At 36.5% G+C, this 19,010-nt stretch overlaps 1 long non-coding RNA gene across 1 annotated transcript in view; it reads right to left on the bottom strand.

Moving 5' to 3' along the window:
• LOC134755814 (uncharacterized) overlaps positions 1–19,010 on the bottom strand; it is a 133,696-nt gene that overhangs the window by 68,560 nt on the left and 46,126 nt on the right. The window lies entirely within an intron of this gene.

Raw genomic sequence — 19,010 nt, 5'->3', positions numbered from 1 at the left:
ATTGACGATGATGAGCGATGAATTATCAAATAAATAAGTTCTCATGAACCTCAGTCAAAGGCCAGGCATTACACATATCACATATGGCGCTCCCGGATTTGCAAGAGTTATGGTCGTGTAAAAATCTGTCACCTGCAAATATCTGAAACAAAAATATTCGAGCATGTTCCTAATAGCATGCATAGGAATGCTTCCGATAACTCTTAACGACTAGCGCCTACAATAAATCTCTCATCATTTCATCCCTATAGCTCGTGGACTAAGCAGTACCTCGTTCGCATAGTAATGCGCCGCTACAAATATTTTCAGTCCCGGAAAAATATAACCGGTAATTTATAGATAGTGTCTCAGTGCCAGAAAGTTACAGGTAATTAGTAATGCCGGCCATAAAAACCACAAACTGGTCACATTAATTGTTTCTGGTTCTTAATCTGAAGCGGTTGGAACTTACAACTTTAATTTTAAGCAGCAATGGTGACCCTTACAAAAGGTATAAATGACTAGTACTTTTACCACCAATAATTAGGTAGTTTTCTCAATCTAGATTCTTAAATTAATTAATGAACTTTCAAAGTACAAAATAGACAAGGCACCATTAGTACTCCGAGGCCATATTGCCGGCGACGTTAAGGACAGTAAAGTTGTCGGCAATACGCGAGACCGGCACATCACTACACTTAACACAACGTGCGCCTGCGGCCCGCGAAAATGCTAAAGGTTCACGACGAACGAGCTGCTAGCGGCGACGTTGTGATCGACGACGTGCTGCGCGGATAAGGCTGCTGTTATAAACGTAATCACAGTCAAATAATAGATGCTACGAGGTAAGGGAAAGAGGTCCGAGTTGTGGAGGGCGTCTTCACTTAGTTTAAACTAGTTTTCCGTACGGCCCTGGTGAAAACTAGTCTTGACTAGGATTTTTTTTGACAAAAATAGTTTTCGCGGAGTGCCTTGGTAAAAACCTAAAAACTAGTTTTATCTACGCACATATCGTTAGTGCTCTAAAATGCGTCCAGAAACCGTAGCAAATGACCAGCATTATTACAACCAATTTTACTATGAGGTAAAATCTGTACTGTTATTATACAGTATGTCTCTGATCATGGGGCTTTAAATTCAGGGCTCGATTCTACTCGCTAAACTGAGCTACTTTTATTATGGGACCAACCCTAAAATCGCGATTTTTTTGGCTTTTCCATAGAGAACGTCGACATCTGATCAGCCAAAATGTATAAAAAGCCAAGTTTTTTTCGCGATTTCGGGGTTGGTCCCATAATAAAAGTAGCTCTGTTTAGCGAGTAGAATTGAGCAATGAATTTAAAGCCCCATGATCAGAGACATACTGTATATTACATTATAGATTTTTGTAAGGTTATGAGTTTAAATTTGGAACAGCTGTCGAAACTCAAGTGGGTCTCTATTTTAGTACCTATCCATAGATATTAAAACAGTTACCGATACGAAACGTCAATTCAGTATGTTTTTAGGGTTCCGTACCCAAAGGGTAAAAACGGGACCCTATTACTAAAAATCCGCTGCCCGTCTGTCCGTCTGTCCGCCTGTCTGTCTGTCACCAGGTTGTATCTCATGAACCGTGATAGCTAGACAGTTTCACAGATGATGTATTTCTGTTGCCGCTATAACAACAAATACTTACTAAAAAGTACGGAACCCTCGGTGCGCGAGTCCGACTCGCACTTGGCCGGTTTTTTTATTTTAATATAAGCCGCCCGACATTTGATTACCAGTGACATGAGAATTGGGACTTCTTTCGTATCGTCTATAAAAAGAAAGAAAACATTCGTCTTGACGGAGGATCGAATTGCCGCCATTACTTACTACTTTATTATTTACTACTTTGTTGCATTATTTTAATATCTATAGTCTATAGATATTTTACAGGTAGCACTAGTAGCAATGCAGGTCATTTCCCTACGGCTTCTGAACCCATCTTAGAGTACTTATGATATGTGTGTAGATAAAGTAGTGTATGCAACTGTACATAATGAGGCTTTAAAACATGCCATGTGATTCTATTATGAAACGAGCGTTAACGAGTACGTCGTCGTATTAGAGCGAGCGAGCAAGCGAGAAAATCACACTTGTGTTTGAACGCCTCTCATTATGTATCAGTTGCATAAACTACTATTGAGTAATTGTTCAAAAATTTATTTCAGTGAAAACTAGTTTTACACATAATCCAAAAACAGCTTTTTTTCTAAATTAAAATTATAAAATACATAAAGTCGGTTCGCTGTTTGGTCACGGTCAACCTAACACGCTCCTCCTCGCTTCGCTCGTCGTCGCACCTGTTTTTCGTCTCTGGCAGAATACCGTAAAACTTTTAACTAGTAAAACGGGATTTCTCGAGTGAAAACTAGTTTAACTGAAGTAATATTGAATAATTAGGCAAAACTAGTTTTCACAGAGACTCTTTGCGAAAACTAGTTTTGAATGAAAAATCCTAGTTAAAACTAGATTTCACTAAGGCGTTTTGGGAAACTAGTTTTAACTAGTGAAAACGCGTTTTCACCAAGGCGATACGGAAACTAGTTTTAACTAGAGAAAACGCGTTTTCTCCGAAAAGGGGTTAATTCGATTTCTGTTACAATCCAGTTCAGATGATGGGGTCCATAAGGAAATGGCGGAACTCTACAATAGTGATAGGCACACATACCTATAGCGGTTTTTGTATTTTCATAGACAAATCAAGTATTTGCATTCAAATAGGCGCCTTATTTTTTGACTTACGAAGTCATTCTGCTACCTAAAACGTAGCGTTTTAAAAAGTGATTTTAAGTTGTTGCGCAAACATACAAGTGGCAACTCAACACAATAAACGAATTATTGTGTTGAGTTGCCACTTGATCATTCGGAAAAATAAGATTATGCGAATAATTGGTAGCAAAATGAAATTTGGAAATAATTTAGAGAATCCAATCAACCAGTAGGGAAATATAGCCCAGATTCTCAAATGTGTCTCCAATATTTAGTACATAAAAACAATGATTTGGGTTGACAATCATTAAAAATTTAGACGTACTCTGACGGAGAACCCTGGCGTAGTAAAATGCCGATTCGAATACTCCAAGTTACACGAATAATAAAGTAAAAAGCACAGTGATTTGTAGTTTCTGTGTTTGGATTACCGCACTCGGGAGTAAATAGTCCCCGACTAATGCGGGGGTGCTAACTACCCTCACTTGTTCGGCTCTAATGGCCCGTCGCGTAACGCCCTCGTATTTGCAAAGCTTTTAGAAAGCCAGATTTGTTACTTGCCACTTGCCGTTCTGGCTTGTTCAAGTGTTTCAAAAGGAGAAAATTTGCACTTACTTAGTGCGTTGTTGCAAGCGAAGAAATTGCCCACCATTAATCCAATGAAATTCAAATGCAATGATTTACGAAACAAAATATTAGATCACTAAAAATAAAACCTTAGTTGTTTATAATATAAGTATGTATAGGTACATATACCTAAACACTTCCGGCGGGTGAATTTTAAGTTATCAATCTGCCAATAAGATAAAGCGTGGTGATTAATTCGAGGCATTAGTGTAATGGCAACAAGCAGTGACATTATATTGTAGGTACATGGTATAGTTAAAGACATTATCAAACCGAGACACGGAATGTCATAGATGATCCATCCTAATAGTATAATAGGCAGCCAGCTACGGCATTATCTCTCCATCCATCTGTACGCCAGCCACGTCGCGCTAAATTATCGGCGTCTGCGCAAATAGGGCCATTAAATTCAATCGGTCCCGCTACAAGAAGACAGAAGCGTCACTTACCCGTCCACTATGTAATTTAGAGATATTAACTTAACACTGAGCGGTTCAGTATCAGCACTAAGACTTCCTCGTGCTCTGTATACCAAATATGTTCCTATCGTCCTACCCGACCTGAAGGATCAGCTTTCGTCTTATATCAAATTACATAAATTACCTTAATGTAAGTACTTAAATGTACATATTATTAGACCGTTTAACTTCTCACAATGGAGGCGACGTGTCGCTAAACTGTTGTATGGTAAATTTCCACTAAACTCCGCCTTTGTCACTATGCAATTCTTAGAAGAATATTGAGAGAATTGACATATTATAGGTTAAATGGCGATCAGATCAGATCAGCCGATATGAACTGAGCTATGCAGGAATTATGATGAGACAATCGATATTGTAACACATATGCAACTGCATTTTAGTTCAAGGTATCCTGATCGATTAGTAATGCCAGGAAGGGAAACAACACTGTATAGTACAAGCACCTATTTTATGTGTGTTTCTATATAAAATGCCTTACATGACACAATTAACAAATATTAACAATGTGCCAATAAGTGTTTTCAAGCGGAAACTGGCTAATGGAGAATAGTTTTTACTCTGTAAATGAATATTTTGATTATTAATAGATGTCATACTTTATAATTTTTTCTAATTTATTATTCTTATTAACTACTTGCTACTAAGACATATATTTGCATGTTATTTTAAAATTTCGGAATAATATTTGTTTCCACCATATATATGCCAGATGTTGGTAAATTGTGAGAAGCTGTAAATATCTTTTAATTACTTCTATGTACCACTTTTTATGCAAAATAAAGACATTGATTGATTGATTAGTTCATTAGACTTTGATTTACACAATTCTGAGTAGCATAAAATCAACTTTCAAAATTTTATTTACATAAGTATTATATAATTTTACTTATACGCATTTTCTGGTTACAACGAAGATGAAACGTGTTTTGGTGTAATACCATTACAAAAAAAAACTGTTGGTACGATTAGAATTGTTATTTGATAGGTACCATTCATTACATAATGCATGAAATCATATTTTGTGTTATGGCATTAAATATGGGATTTCGAGTAGAAATTGTATGTGCATAATGTTTTGTGCACGATCCATACAACTGTGATGCAACTATGTATAGTGTTTTGTGACACAATTATGGACGTATTGTCAGCGCTTCGTCACGCTTCATGCTGAATAAATAATTCATAAAAAAATGCTTTAAGTATAAACTTAAATATTATATACACATTTTTACCCCATTTTTTTAGGGTTCCATTCCGTAACCAAAATGCCATTAACGGAAATCTCAAGGTATAGGTACTTAAAAACCTGGTTTAAACTATATTATAATGGAATTTGGAACGTAGTAATAAGTAGCGGCTTACAATATACACCTAATTTTATGAGCCACTACGTAGTTTAAAATTAAATGATGACATAAACGATGCGCTTGTAAAAGTAATTAGTTAGTTAAATAATAATAAATTGAAAATTAATGTTAATAAGACCCATGTAATGCAATATAAGACCCCAAAGAGTAGCAGTATAAGTCTAAAATTCAACATGGCAACAAACATGTGGAAGAAGTATATATCACTAAGTTTCGTCACTATTGACCAATTTTGTAACTGGAAAATTCACGTTTCGGACATTTGTGCGAAACATAGGAATTTCCTCCCGCGGACGCTTCGGCTGTGGAATGAGCCCTCTGCTGAGGTTTTCCTGAGGGGCTACAGTGTGAGGTTCTTCAATAAAGGAGTACAGGTCGGCAACGCGTATGTAATATCTCTGGTGTTGCAGGCGTCCATAGATTATGGTGACTGCTTACCATCAGGCGGGCCGTAATGCTTGTTTGCCACCGACGTGGTATAAAAAATAATAATATGTTTATGCCCTGCGAAGACACAGTACTACGTGTTCAAAGAAAATTGCGTTGACAGCTCATTATGGCTATGTATCCTCCATGTTGAGTTACGGATTAATAATCTGGGGCAACTCCGTAGATATGAAAACGACTTTTACAGTACATATGGTGCTACTTTTTCGCACTAGTGCGTAAAGAGCACTTTTCGTGCATATGTCGAAAGTTTAAAGGGCCATATGTACTGTACGTGCGAAAAGGTAATTCGCAACTCGTGTCGATTTAAAACACTCCCCGCGGTCGTGTTTCAATTTATCGCTACTCGTTTCGGATTTCCTCTTTTCCGCACTTGTAACGTAAATAACTATTCTAATTCAAAAGAAGTCTTTAAGGGCAGTATGCAACACCCACTATTTGAAGCCATGCAGAAAAGTTTTTTATTTTATTGAAAGAACGATGCATTTCCGTACATAAAGTTCAAACCTACAATACAAATAGGTACTCAGAACCGCGGTTCGAGCTCGTTTTGAAAATAGCACTCGTTATGGGAAAGGATTATTCAGTACATCTGTACATAGTAGTTTTCTTTATTTATTTAATAATTTCGGATTGTAGTACAATAGTGTTGTTTTTGCTTCTATGTTTCCGAAATTATTAAATAAATAAAGAAGACTACTATGTACAGATGTACTGAATAATCCTTTCCCATCGTATTTTGTCGGATACGTTCGTATTTGTCATTCTCCTGCAGTCAGTCCCAGTACAAAAAGTTCTGTACCTATACCTTATAGTAATTGATGGGTACACTTTAAGTACTTACTTTTATTTGTGTGTTCATAAATGTTTCTGATCTCGTTAAATATCAGAACCAAAGTCATTCGGACTTCACAAAAAACTAAAACATAAAAAAGAACAATAAAACCACTTTAGATTACCTACTTATCATTTTTTACTCGAAGGTCGCTGTCACCTGTTGCGGTCTCCCAGAGAAGAAGCAATCATAGCACCTCACTCATAGTCATATCGCCCTAATGATTGCTCCTTTGATGCTGCCGCCGCTCCTAAACATTCGTTGAAAAAATCAATGTTATTAAGTGTGAATTCTACAAATTGTTCACAAATATTTGCGTCTACCTGTGTTTTTTCAAGCAACATTTGTTATATTTGCTATGATGGGATCAGGGATGCTATAAATGCTAATTTTGATTAAAGACGGTACATTAAGAACTAATCCCCGGTCGTGCTATGATTTAGCTGAATAGGTTTTATAAACTTAAACGTGAGTCACAAGATTAGTTTCGTTTCCAGGTCTATTTTAATTGATGGTCCTAAATTCCTAACGATAGTATCAATAAGCAGACAGTAGGCAGACTTGCTGGATGGGCCGTTCTTTTTTTTACTATAGGTTTTTTTATATATGTAGTTATTGAATCTAAGTTTACTTTTATTTTAGTATTAATCAATTTAAATTTATTTGTAGCTTTAGTTTCTTTAAATAAGTTAGTTTATTTAAATATTATTTCAGTTAATTTACGCTCATTTTGTTTCAATAAATTACATAAATATTAGATCATCATCATCATCATCATCATCACTTAAGAGCTTTGCTCTTGTCGGTGGAGTAATTGCCAGTCCTTTCTTTCCTGAGCCAGTCTTTTGATTTGCTCGTACGATGCATTCTCTTTTACTTGGCTCAGGTATGTGATTCTAGGCTTTCCACTGCCTCTCGTCTTTTCAATTTTTCCTTCCAGGATGTTAAGGAAAAAGTTGTCGTTTCGTATTAGGTATCTTAACATCTTGCCTCTCCTATTCCTTATGGTATTTAATAAGCTTCGCCTTTCTCCTACCATATTCAAAACCTCTTCATTCGTCTTTCTTTCAGTCCAGCTAATCCTTTCCATCCTCCGCCAACACCACATTTCGAAAGCTTCCAACTTTTTTCTGTCTTTTTGTCTCAGTGTCCACGTCTCACTCGCATACAACGCAATGCTCCAGATAAACACTTTTATCAATCGTTTCTTGGCTTTTTTGGAAATGCGTGCCTTAAGTAGGTATTTTTTGTTATTGAAGGCTCCTTTAGCCATAGCGATTCTCTGCTTAATGTCTTCGGTGCATCTAGAGTCATTGGTTATCACGCTTCCTAAATATTTGTACTGATTGACTTGTTCTATGGGTGTGTCCTGTAGTATGATGGGTTTGTAAACTTTTGGGCGGTTCGATGCTGTCAGAATGTTTTTTGCAACTGTAAGAGTTTTAGTTTTTTTGCAATTTATTTTAAGTCCGAATTTAATAAAAATTTCATCCATTTTGGAGACTAGTTGCTGTAATTGACTTCGGTTATTGGCAAATGCCGCGATATCGTCCGCAAAACGTATGAAATGAATTTTGTTTCCGTTTACTTTAATTCCTCCTAAATCTGATTCTGTTATAATTTTTATGGCCTGTTCTATGAAAATATTAAAGATGAGTGGTGATAGTGGACACCCCTGTCTCACTCCTTGTCTGATTCTGGCTTTCCCTCTCTCTTCTCCTACTTCGATAATGGTCTCCTGGTTCTTATAAAGTTCATAAATGATCTTTCTATCCCTGTAGTCGACTCCAATTTCACGTAGGATACCCATCATCTTTTTCCAATCATATTAGATAGTAGGTAAATAAATGTGTGTATATACTGGTAATTACCGAAATTAATCATTATTATTCGCAGGCATGCATCGTTTGTCCATATCTGTCATTTTTAAATTTTTGTAGAAAGAGACAAAATTTAACAAAGGTTTGTAAGCGGTTGCTAAGTTTTATGAATAAGGGGGTTAGTAGGTATGTAGGTCCCTATAATAACCATGCGAATGTGAAATGAAATACAAAGTCATGGCTACAGAGTGGATCGTTTATCTCGGTATTTACGTCCTTGCATTACAAGCAGTTGAAGGGTGGCTCGGCGCGTCACGAGCGACGTGTCAGCGGCGCATCTAGTATTCTCATCATTCACTGAGCTTTTATAAGCTCTTCTTCTTCCTTGCCGCATCCGGCAATGGCGACCCCATTAACAATTCTGTTCCGGATTATGAAATGCCCTTATGTGGCTCGCAAAACCAAACTTTGTCTTGAAGATGCGGTCACAGGATGCACAATGGAGTTGTCCAGTCGAGTTGCGGGTGTACGTGTAGGAGGGCTTAGGTCGTGTCTTGCGGATATGGCGCTTAGCATCTAGGTCTTCCAGTCGCTGCTGCTCAAATTGGTCTACATTCCTATGAACACTAGAACGAAATTCCGATCTTTGTAATGCAATGTCCTCCCAGCAGTCAGTCGGTATACCGCAAGCGACGAGGTTGCGCCTGAGGACATCTTTATGTAGCAGGTACTGTCCTCCCTGCTTTCGCTTTTCACAAGAGAGCTCCGAGTAGAAAATTGCTTTGGGCAATCTCTCATTCTCCATACGCACGATATGTCCACACCACCTTAGCTGATGCTTCATGATCAGTGCTTCAATACCAGGCATCTTGACGCGACGTAAAACTTCCGTGTTCGGTACCTTGTCTTGCCACTTTATGCGTAGAATCGAGCGCAGACAACGTAGGTGGAAGGTGTCCAGCTTTTTAATATCTGCTTTGTAGCTGCACCACGTTTCTGAGGCATAAAGCAGAGTCGGTATGATAAATAATAATAAAAAAATAAAATAAAAAAAAAAATAGTTTATTTACCAAAAAATTATACATTGTTATATTAACCTATGATCTCCACACTAGGCTAGGCCTGTCTTGTGGAGTCAGTTGAGACAATTCCAATTTTTAATTAACATCTTCCTACGCTGAAGTTTTGACATTATGCTAATACTAGGTGATACATATAGCTTAAAGTATGATGATAGCTTTGTATACCATAATTTTAGTGGACAACTTCAAATCGTGCGACTTCCAAACACGGTTGTTGAGCTTGCCAAATGCAGCAGCTGCATTGGCTAATATGCGTGATGGTATTTCAGACGCTAAGGTATTGTCATTGCGAAGTTGACTTCCTAAGTACCTGAACCTCAAGCGCGGCACTTCTTCCAGAGCTTTGTTATCCAGATTGTTATTCAATGTGACAACCTCTAGGTGGTTGTACAAGAATTTGTGTTTTTGTCGCCTTATCACCAAGCCAAACTTACGGCATGACGCATGGAGAGAGTCCACATACGACTGAAGAGATTCTGCAGAATCAGCCATAAGGCAAAAGTCATCCGCGTAAAGTATGTCTACTAGACATACTTTACGTGGATGACGTGTCGAGTGTTTCGTGACTTTTCTTTTGGCCCTAAAGTGCGACAAATCGAAAATGGACTTATCTGACCAATTGCCATATAAATAGCAATCGTGACAACTTTCATGTTTAAGTTGAATATATATGGAGCAGATCTGCTACTAAGCATACGAAAAGTTAAACAGGCCTAACGAATTTTATACTTTTGGTTACTGATTCCGGTAGATGATGATTGATGACATTAAAAGAAAACTAATTTCTTGTTTTTTTTAAATATCATTATTTTAATTTAAAAAAAAACCTGTATGTGGTGTAGAGTAGTTTTAAGGGTTAATCAAGTCTTCAGATATAATCGATGAAATAATAAAACCACAATGTACATAAGAAAATAGTGCCATTTATTCGTGTTTACTTCAGTAAACAGCAAAATAAGGTCTGAAAGTAAATGCTACTAAAAACAAATAGGTACCTGCTTAAAATAGTGAATATTGTACTAGAATGGTTCGTTCATAGTAATAATATTATCCTTAAATGTCATGTAAACTCCCTGCAGGGCAGTGGCCACATATAGACCACTTGTACGTGCCCCAAAACGGGCAGAGGGTTCATACGAACCACAAACTTTTAGAGCGAATATTAAATTTTATCAAAAAACAATATCTAAGGTAATTTATGACTGTCTAATAATGTACCAAAAATACAACACAAAATTCTTACAGTATTTTTTTTCGGCGTAGCGAACTGTTATAGCGGGAGAAACGTACAAAAACTGCCATTTGTTGTCGATTTGAACTTGACAACTAAAATGTCAAAGAAATTTGTTTTGACACCTCCCATGTTTTACGTTCGGAAATCACCCACTTTATACTAGACTTTACGGAAAAGACATTAAATTTTGTGGTCGTTGTATTTACACTGCTCGTCAAAAAAAAAAACATTTTTGAAGTGCTACCTATTGATACACTACTTTGTTAAGGGTTAACTCAGGAAATAAGGTATTTTCAGTAATACTACGTTAAATCGTTAAAAGACGTAAGTATTAAAAACTGTTTGAACGTAGCCGGCTTGGAATGATACAACACTTGCCAAAGGTAATTTCTTATGTCGTAAACGGCTATTCTGTCTTGGCCTTGTATTGCTATCGTTTTAACAGTGCAGGCGAGTCAAATGCTTAGCAAACCAATGTAGCTGTGACCTCTTAACCTTTTGACCGCCAAAGACGGTAAATCACGTCGTCGACATTTTGTGCCACTCACGCCGCCGACGTCATTTGCCGTCCAAACTTAATTTATCAAAGACTCTTTAATAAATAACTATATTTCTTTGTTTGTATTTGCATTATTTTATTTTGCCCTTCTACTTTATTGTATAACTTTATTACAATTCAACTATGAATAGAAGGTTAAAAAAAAACAACATTATGTTATAATACGACTTACCCAGTAAATAGCATAGCTAGCCGCGCCAAAAACGGCACTTGACGTCGCCTAGTGATGTGACCGAGTCATGGAGGAATAATATTATTATATGAAAGTAACAATCTCCTAATAGAAATCGTTTCGCGCAGTTCCGACAAACACGCTAGCGCCATCAATAATAGATATGGCTTAATCCCATACATTTTGTAATAGGAGTTGTTTTTGCTAAAATAACTGCTATTTGTGCTGTTACGGTACTTGTTTTCGTGCTTAATTTAAACAACTTGGTTTGAAAGACGGTACTGACCTTTTGTGATAATGTAACCCCTTATGCATTTATTTTATTGTAACGATACTGCAGTTTGCTAATTAGTAGGTAATAATAATCGACAACGGGTTTGCACATCTCTGAGTAACGCGCGCTTATCAGTGTTCCGTGCGCCCATGACGGCACTTCACGTCCGATGCCTGACGTCACCACTAAGTAGTGATGTGGCATTATTGAGAGATTTGAGTGGAAGTTACAAGTACATTTTGATATTTAAATACGTTATTTAAAGGTTTTTAGTAGAGCTAAAAGCCAGAATTATCTAATATTATATTGTAAAACACCTGTGTAGTGGTTCTTCTTATCTAAGTATGTCAAAAACGAAATCAGTGAAAATATCGATATCCTGTTTTGTAATCACTATTGTTCTCTAAGGTTTTATTTTGCTTCATTGCGGTGTCACGTCGAGTTACGTCAATGCTTGGCGTTCAAAAGGTTAAACCAATACAATTTTGTGTAAGTGATCAGATAGCACACCTGGTTCGCCTTAGGTAGGTAAGGGATTGGAATAAGACACTAAAAGCCCTTCAGCAGGTTATTTTCTAATGCTCGTATAATGTCCTTTTTATTGAGTGTAAATAATTGAGTTTGTATCAACGGCAAGCCGCCATCTGCTAGCTGGAGTTTTAACACTCATTTCGGATTTTTCACCTTTAATGTTCCCATAAACTGTACGTGTCAGTATGACAATCGATTTTAATTCTTATCGTTATTAAAGAAAATTAATTATTGTCTGACAAGTTTAAATGTACGTCGTCGGAATAAAATAAAATTTAAGAGGAAGTATGAGCATATCTAAATATTCAAAGCTTGTACTAGGTAAGCCTGTATAAACTTTTTTACAAACAGGTCAAAACTCATTCAATTTCGACCTTACTTTCAGACTCTAATTTGAGCCAAAATTTTGAAAACTTATGTAGATCGGATGATATTCCAATATTTTGATACGTTCGATCTGATCTAATTACGAGGATAATGGATAATGGACAGACAGGACAGAACAATACATACAAAGTTTTGACTGGCTTTTGTATACATATAACTCATATAATATAATGTTTCATATCTGGAAGAGCAAACAGGGAAAAACGGAACCTTTTGAGCGACGCAAACGAGCATTACCTCACTATTCCCCTTAAGCCACCTTTCCACCTTATATCCATATCCAAACTAATATTATCAATGCGAAAGTGTATCTGTCTGTCTGTTTGTCTGTCTGTCTGTCTGTCTGTCTGTCTGTCTGTCTGTCTGTCTGTCTGTCTGTCTGTCTGTTACCTCTTCACGCTTAAACCGCTGAATCGATTTAGTTGAAAAGACATTAGGGTAGTTGTCATCCCAGAACTCATCCTTTAAGAGGGTGAAAAGGGGGGTGGAAGTTTGTATGGGAAATCGATAAAAAGCAGATTGGATAAAAAGTAAGCTACCCAAATTACTAACTTCACGCAGACGAAGTCGCGGGCAAAAGCTAGTTTACTATAACTCGACATTGATCCCTAAATACGTTATTACTTGGTCCTATTTTTATTTGATTGGTTTTAAAGACGGCGGTAAGGCCAGAAAGGTTAGAATTATTTGTTGTCGGACGTTATTTATTTGACTACTCGTAGTTGCCGCGGCTTATGTCGGCGCGACGTTGTCAGGCCGGTTGTATCGTACTCACAAATTACAATATTTGATTTGTATTTTATTTTAATACGGTGTGTTATGTAAATAAACTTTTTCAATCAATAGGATTTATTTCCAGTGGCAGATTTAAAATGTTAGCTGTCAAGTTTTCAATTAAAAAATAACCCATTAATTCATGAATACAAAAACTTACCAGTAAATAAGCCAAAAGTGTATGCAATTTTTAACTCATCTCGCACTGTAGATACAAATTTGTCATATTTTGATGGCAGCTCGTAATATGGTGATCTTATTAGTCAGAAAACTAACATTTTATTCTACTTTTATAAATACTATAAATTTGCATCATGCTTATATAACTTAAACTATAAGACTTAAAATATATTTATATATTCCCTTAATTTATTCCAAATGTTAAAAACTAAAACAAACACGTACACATAAAACTAAAGAAAAACATTAAAACTAACTAGAAAATACACATTATCTATACTAAACATAAACCCCATTCCGACCCCCACCCCGTCCAAACGTGCCAAATATACTTGCGGCATTGCCGCGCTGGATAGCAAGCGATATTTGTTGGACCAAGTAGGAGCCTGAACGGGGGTCGCAACCTCTATCACGTAAACGCCGCCCCAAGTCTCTTACCAACTTCTTCGCTTCCAAACACCACGGCCCAGCCGTCTCCACCGCGACCGGAACAAAGTGATCTTATTTGTCGTGGGTCAACTTCTAACATATCTAATAGAGGAGGTGTTAGATTTAAAAATATATAAAGATAACAAAAATGAAACACACTTTCTCTAGGTTGTCTTTTGTCAATTAAACCATGTATACTCATAATAAGACAAATTATGCAATTGAGCGGTCACAAGCGGCATTTTATTTTTTATTTATTTATTTAAACTTTATTGCACGATATAAAATTGTACAAATGGCGGACTTAATGCCTTAAAGCATTCTTTACCAGTCAACCATTAGGTCAAACAGAAACTGGTAGTTAGTGCAGGATTGTAGAAAGCGATTTTAACTTTATATTCAGCCCATAAATTATTGCAGGTGACTAAATGAAAACCCTACATACCTATGACTCGCAGCACATCTCACTCGCATCGTAAGTACGAGCAAGAAGCACATGCGAATGATAAAAAAGTGAGATCAAATTTGGCGTCCATTATTAATAGAACAATGAAAAAAAAATGTGTAGGTATTCGTATATACGCTCTTGATGTTCTGAAACTATCGACCGGATACTTAATAAATAAAATGATTAACAATTTATCTGTTAACATTTCGTTGGAATTGTTGGCAGTGCGTGTCCCGCACACATGGCACCGCCTGCGGCTCGATTTGTAACACTTTAGTAGGTACAGGGTGCCACTGACCACAAGCTATGTTAAAATTCGAAAATACTGTCAAATAAATTTTCTGGTAAAGAATATTAATAATTCAATAATTGTACATATTAAGTAGATATTGATCGGTCAAATAAAAACTATAATAATTTCAATGGTTTAGGCGCTGCAGACTACAAGGAGTGCACTCTCTCTGTTCTGGCGTATGAAAAATCATGCTCGCTGCACATTGTAGCTTTGTGGAGTGATCATGCTCAGTAGAAGGATAAAGAGGGATGACAGAGGAAGAAAGAGAGAAAAATAAAAGTTACGAAAACGGAGGGAAGAGAAGATGGAGGAGGGAAGTTCTGCAACTACGGCTTTTTGCCAGGCCATATTCCAGCCTCAGCTGCCGCTGGGTTCGCGATTCATGTGGTTTTATACGGCAAGCGGGATCTATAACTCCTGTCTATGTAAAAACACATTAGGGTTAGGACAGACAAGTCATGTGAATAGTGGGATGTTCTGTTTCGGTTTAAAAATTTATTTTAAATTGCTGGTTGGTTATTTTCCATACCTAAGCTACCTAAGGCTACTGCCTTGTAAATAAGTAAAATTATTATGTTAGTACAATATATTAATTGAAGCTAGGCATCTGAACTTAATGATTTAATTTATAGTAATCGATCTATGTGTATGGTATTTAAATAACTGTTCTGTAATATTGTCTTCGGTTACCGCGATAGTTACTCATGAAATAAAACTATGAAAACGGATTATATCGCGTATATTGAATTTATAATACATCCCGACGTTTAGAACTCTTTACAGCGTTCGTGGTCAACGGGTGACTGAGGAAAAATTACAAAGTGCAAAAATATTAAATATTTTTTTTATATTTCATAACTGTTCTGTAGTCAAGTTGCATTCATGCATGTTTAATACTCATAAATGCGCTTTGTTTGGTGGGAAATAGCCTAGAAATAAATTAAAATCCGTAAAATCCGATAGCTGTTTCAATCAGTTAGCTCCATTTAACCTTAGTTTACTGTGTCTGTTCAGAGAGCACGTTTCTACCTTCTGTCACCATCGTGCCATGTCAAGGTTTGTAAAATAAATGTTGTGTTAATTTCCCCGCACGCCACACAGAAGACAGGCGCAGTCGGCGCTATCTAGATATTGTACACAGCAACAAGTCGCGATAATCTTTTAAAAGGTGTTCGTTGTGTTGTAGATAATTAATATTTAGGCAGTGCGCCCCGCGGCGCGGCGCGGGCGCGGCTTTGTGCCGCCGCACCGCCGCATTTGTCATGTTAGCGCTCCAAAGGTGTGAATGACTTTTTTCTAACCATTATTAATGACAATGATAGAAAATATTGTTTTTTGTTGCAACATTGTTGATTGTTGTCAATTAGTTTTTTGTTGCATCATGGACTTTTGATTATGAGCGTAGAAGATCGATTTAGTTCGATTTGAATTGAATGTTTGATTTAAAATATGGCTAGGTTCATTAAAGCCTTTGATTTGATTGAATAGGAATAGTGGCTGTGTTCGCTCCAGCGGATAGTAAGACGATAGCAAACGCGTCGGTAGCGGGTTTTATTCTCTCAGCCATTATAGGCGTGCCTGGATGTTCTCCTGTGCACGAGAGGGATCGGACTATAGTCCGCATAGTCCCCATGCAGGAAACATGTTGAATGTGTTTCTAGATATAATAATGTTCAGTTACAAGCCAGCATTCAAGCGACCTCCGTTATGAAAGTCACACGATTATACCACGATGAAAAATATTTTCTTTCTACTGCGGGCATAACTAATCAATAACCCACTTTAAGGAAAATATTTTTTATTCCAAAGAGCCTTCCGTATTACCCTGTCAGAAAGAAAAACTTTTCATGGAACTCAATATTTCGAGAGGCGCTACTTGTTTTGTTACTTTAAAAAATGAGCCAAATCACGGCGCCGAGCCCCTTGGTACAATGAATAATAAGCAGTAACACCATCTATCCATTATTTTCCTTCGCGACCCCAACAATAACAGGAAAGTTGAAAGAATAATGGAAACAATTGAAATTTCAATATTCTTTCAAATTTTCTGCCAAGGGTAGATATAATAAAAACGTCAGCAAAAGTGCTGCATTACTTCTGCTTGAAACCAATAAAATTTTATTATTATTGGGGTTTTACATCACGATGAAAAATAAACCACAGCATGTTGTACATAGGGTAAATCTTAAATTTTGTTTAGATGTTTAAAAAAAATTAAAACATTTTTCCATGATGTAATGTGCCTATTTTTAGTGTATATAGACAAGCCTAATACCCTGGAAGGGAAAAAAATGTGAATATAGAAACGCGGCCTTTTCAAACTTGGAGAATAACCTTTTCAATCACCAAAATTATCTGGTTTCGCCCTACAACGATACCTAAACTTCTGGCAGAATTGATACTAATTTTATTACTCTAATTATATTAAATTAGTGTAATTAATAACAAGCAATGACCCCTTATTCCTAAACAATTTAGTCTTATGAGTAATATACCTTTCATTCCTAATTGGAGGTCTTTATTTGAATACCTAACAATCACTGAATGTGACCCTGTTACTTTAATGTGACCGAATAGCGGCCCTTTATTATTGACACCTTATCTAACCCAGATATCTGTATTGTTAAAATAATATTCAACGATAAGCGCAAATAGCTTCCCGCGATTATTTATTGGGCTCTTGAAACAATAGGTATTATATTACATTGAAACAAATGGACGCTTTTGTGAAACAACAGTACCTGAAGTATTGCTTCCGGACAAACGGAGCAGTGAAACTGTTCTGATTAATGGGAATGATTGCATGTATGTAGGTAGTCGCAAATTTATCATTGTTATAATAGTAAAGGTTTTATTCCATTTCCGAGTAGACGCAATACAAAGATAGATATAACTCCGTAATAGATGGATACAGTCTAAGGAAAAAACGTGCCTCGAAAATCAAGAAAATTTGATTCTCGTTCAGAGGGCGCTACTAGCTTTGACCTACTGTCGTATAGATGGCGTTGACGGTTTCGTTTGTTATTTAACAATTTTAACGCATATCAGTGAAAGAACATGGGTCAAAATCATAAAAATAATTAATGCAAATAAAAAAAATCATTTATCCATATTTAAATACATTTTATCGTATTTTTATAAATCTTCATTTTTAGTTTTAAAGTGTGTCGACAGATGGCAGTGAATTTACTGGGGTTACAAAATTTACTATGACAGTACCGCTCTAGTATAAGTTACTCTATGCGCAATATGAACGCGTCTCTCCATTCCATGCTCCTTGTTTCAATTTGAAATGACAGAAGTGACCGTGCCGTACGGCGACATGCCCTTATTATCTTAGGTACCTTAGGTGGAACAATGTAGAATGCTTACAATGTTTTAGGATCGATTCAAACTAAGCTCTATACAGTCTTAAAATCCACTCGAATCGAAAAACACTTTTGGGTGTTGGATGTTCTCTGTGGAAAAATTGCATAGATACAGGTACACACATAGTCACATAGCTATCTCTTAATACTCTAAACCTTATAAGTCTTATAACTGTAACGTCGTACCTAAACTAGGCATTTAGACTCTCATAAATTAGTGAAGGTCATCCTGCATCATAACACACGATAGCCGCAGAGGCGTTAGTATTATTAACGCACGGTCAGAGATACCATCGGCCGACAAACTCGATTAGCTGTTTGAATGGTGCCTCTTATACACGGTCTAAATCATAGGAGAACAGCGGGTGAATCCAAGTTAACTTATTTTCTACTTGAAATGTTCTTGTATTTTGTTTTACTTAGGTAAAAAGGCATTTGTTTTAAAATTTGTGCGAATGTTAATTTCAACCTTGTATCTTGCTATGGAAGATTTTGCAGAAATTCGGTGGTAGTGCGTTGTTGTTGCTTATTTTTATTTTTTATTTATAATTTTACAGGACTTTTATACTGTACTGTTGTACATATCGGCCCTATATTGTTGTTTATGGCAATAGTTAATGTATATGTATACATAAAGTAGGTACTTATAAAAAATATTCAAACTTATTAGCGTTACAGTTAATTATGTTCTTTATTAAAGTAAACTAATTAAATTAAATTATAATATTACAATATTAAAACTAAAGTTAAACCTAGAAATAAAATAAAAAACACATACTATAAAATATACTCACCTACAAAACCAAAACCAATTACAAAGAGATAACCCCTTCTAACTAGTCGGACTGCGGCATGGACCCCATGACACTGGCGGCGTTACCTCTCTGTATCGCAAGGGAAATACGTTGAGAGAGATAACGCGGTTCGATTCCCGGGCGAGACAATCGAATTTAACAAAAACCTTTGTTTGCAGTTTTGTTT

The sequence above is a fragment of the Cydia strobilella genome, chromosome 3, assembly GCF_947568885.1.
Source record: "Cydia strobilella chromosome 3, ilCydStro3.1, whole genome shotgun sequence".
In the NCBI taxonomy this organism is placed as follows: domain Eukaryota; kingdom Metazoa; phylum Arthropoda; class Insecta; order Lepidoptera; family Tortricidae; genus Cydia; species Cydia strobilella.
Note: the sequence above shows the minus strand (reverse complement) of the source record. Positions and strands in the feature narration are given on the sequence as shown.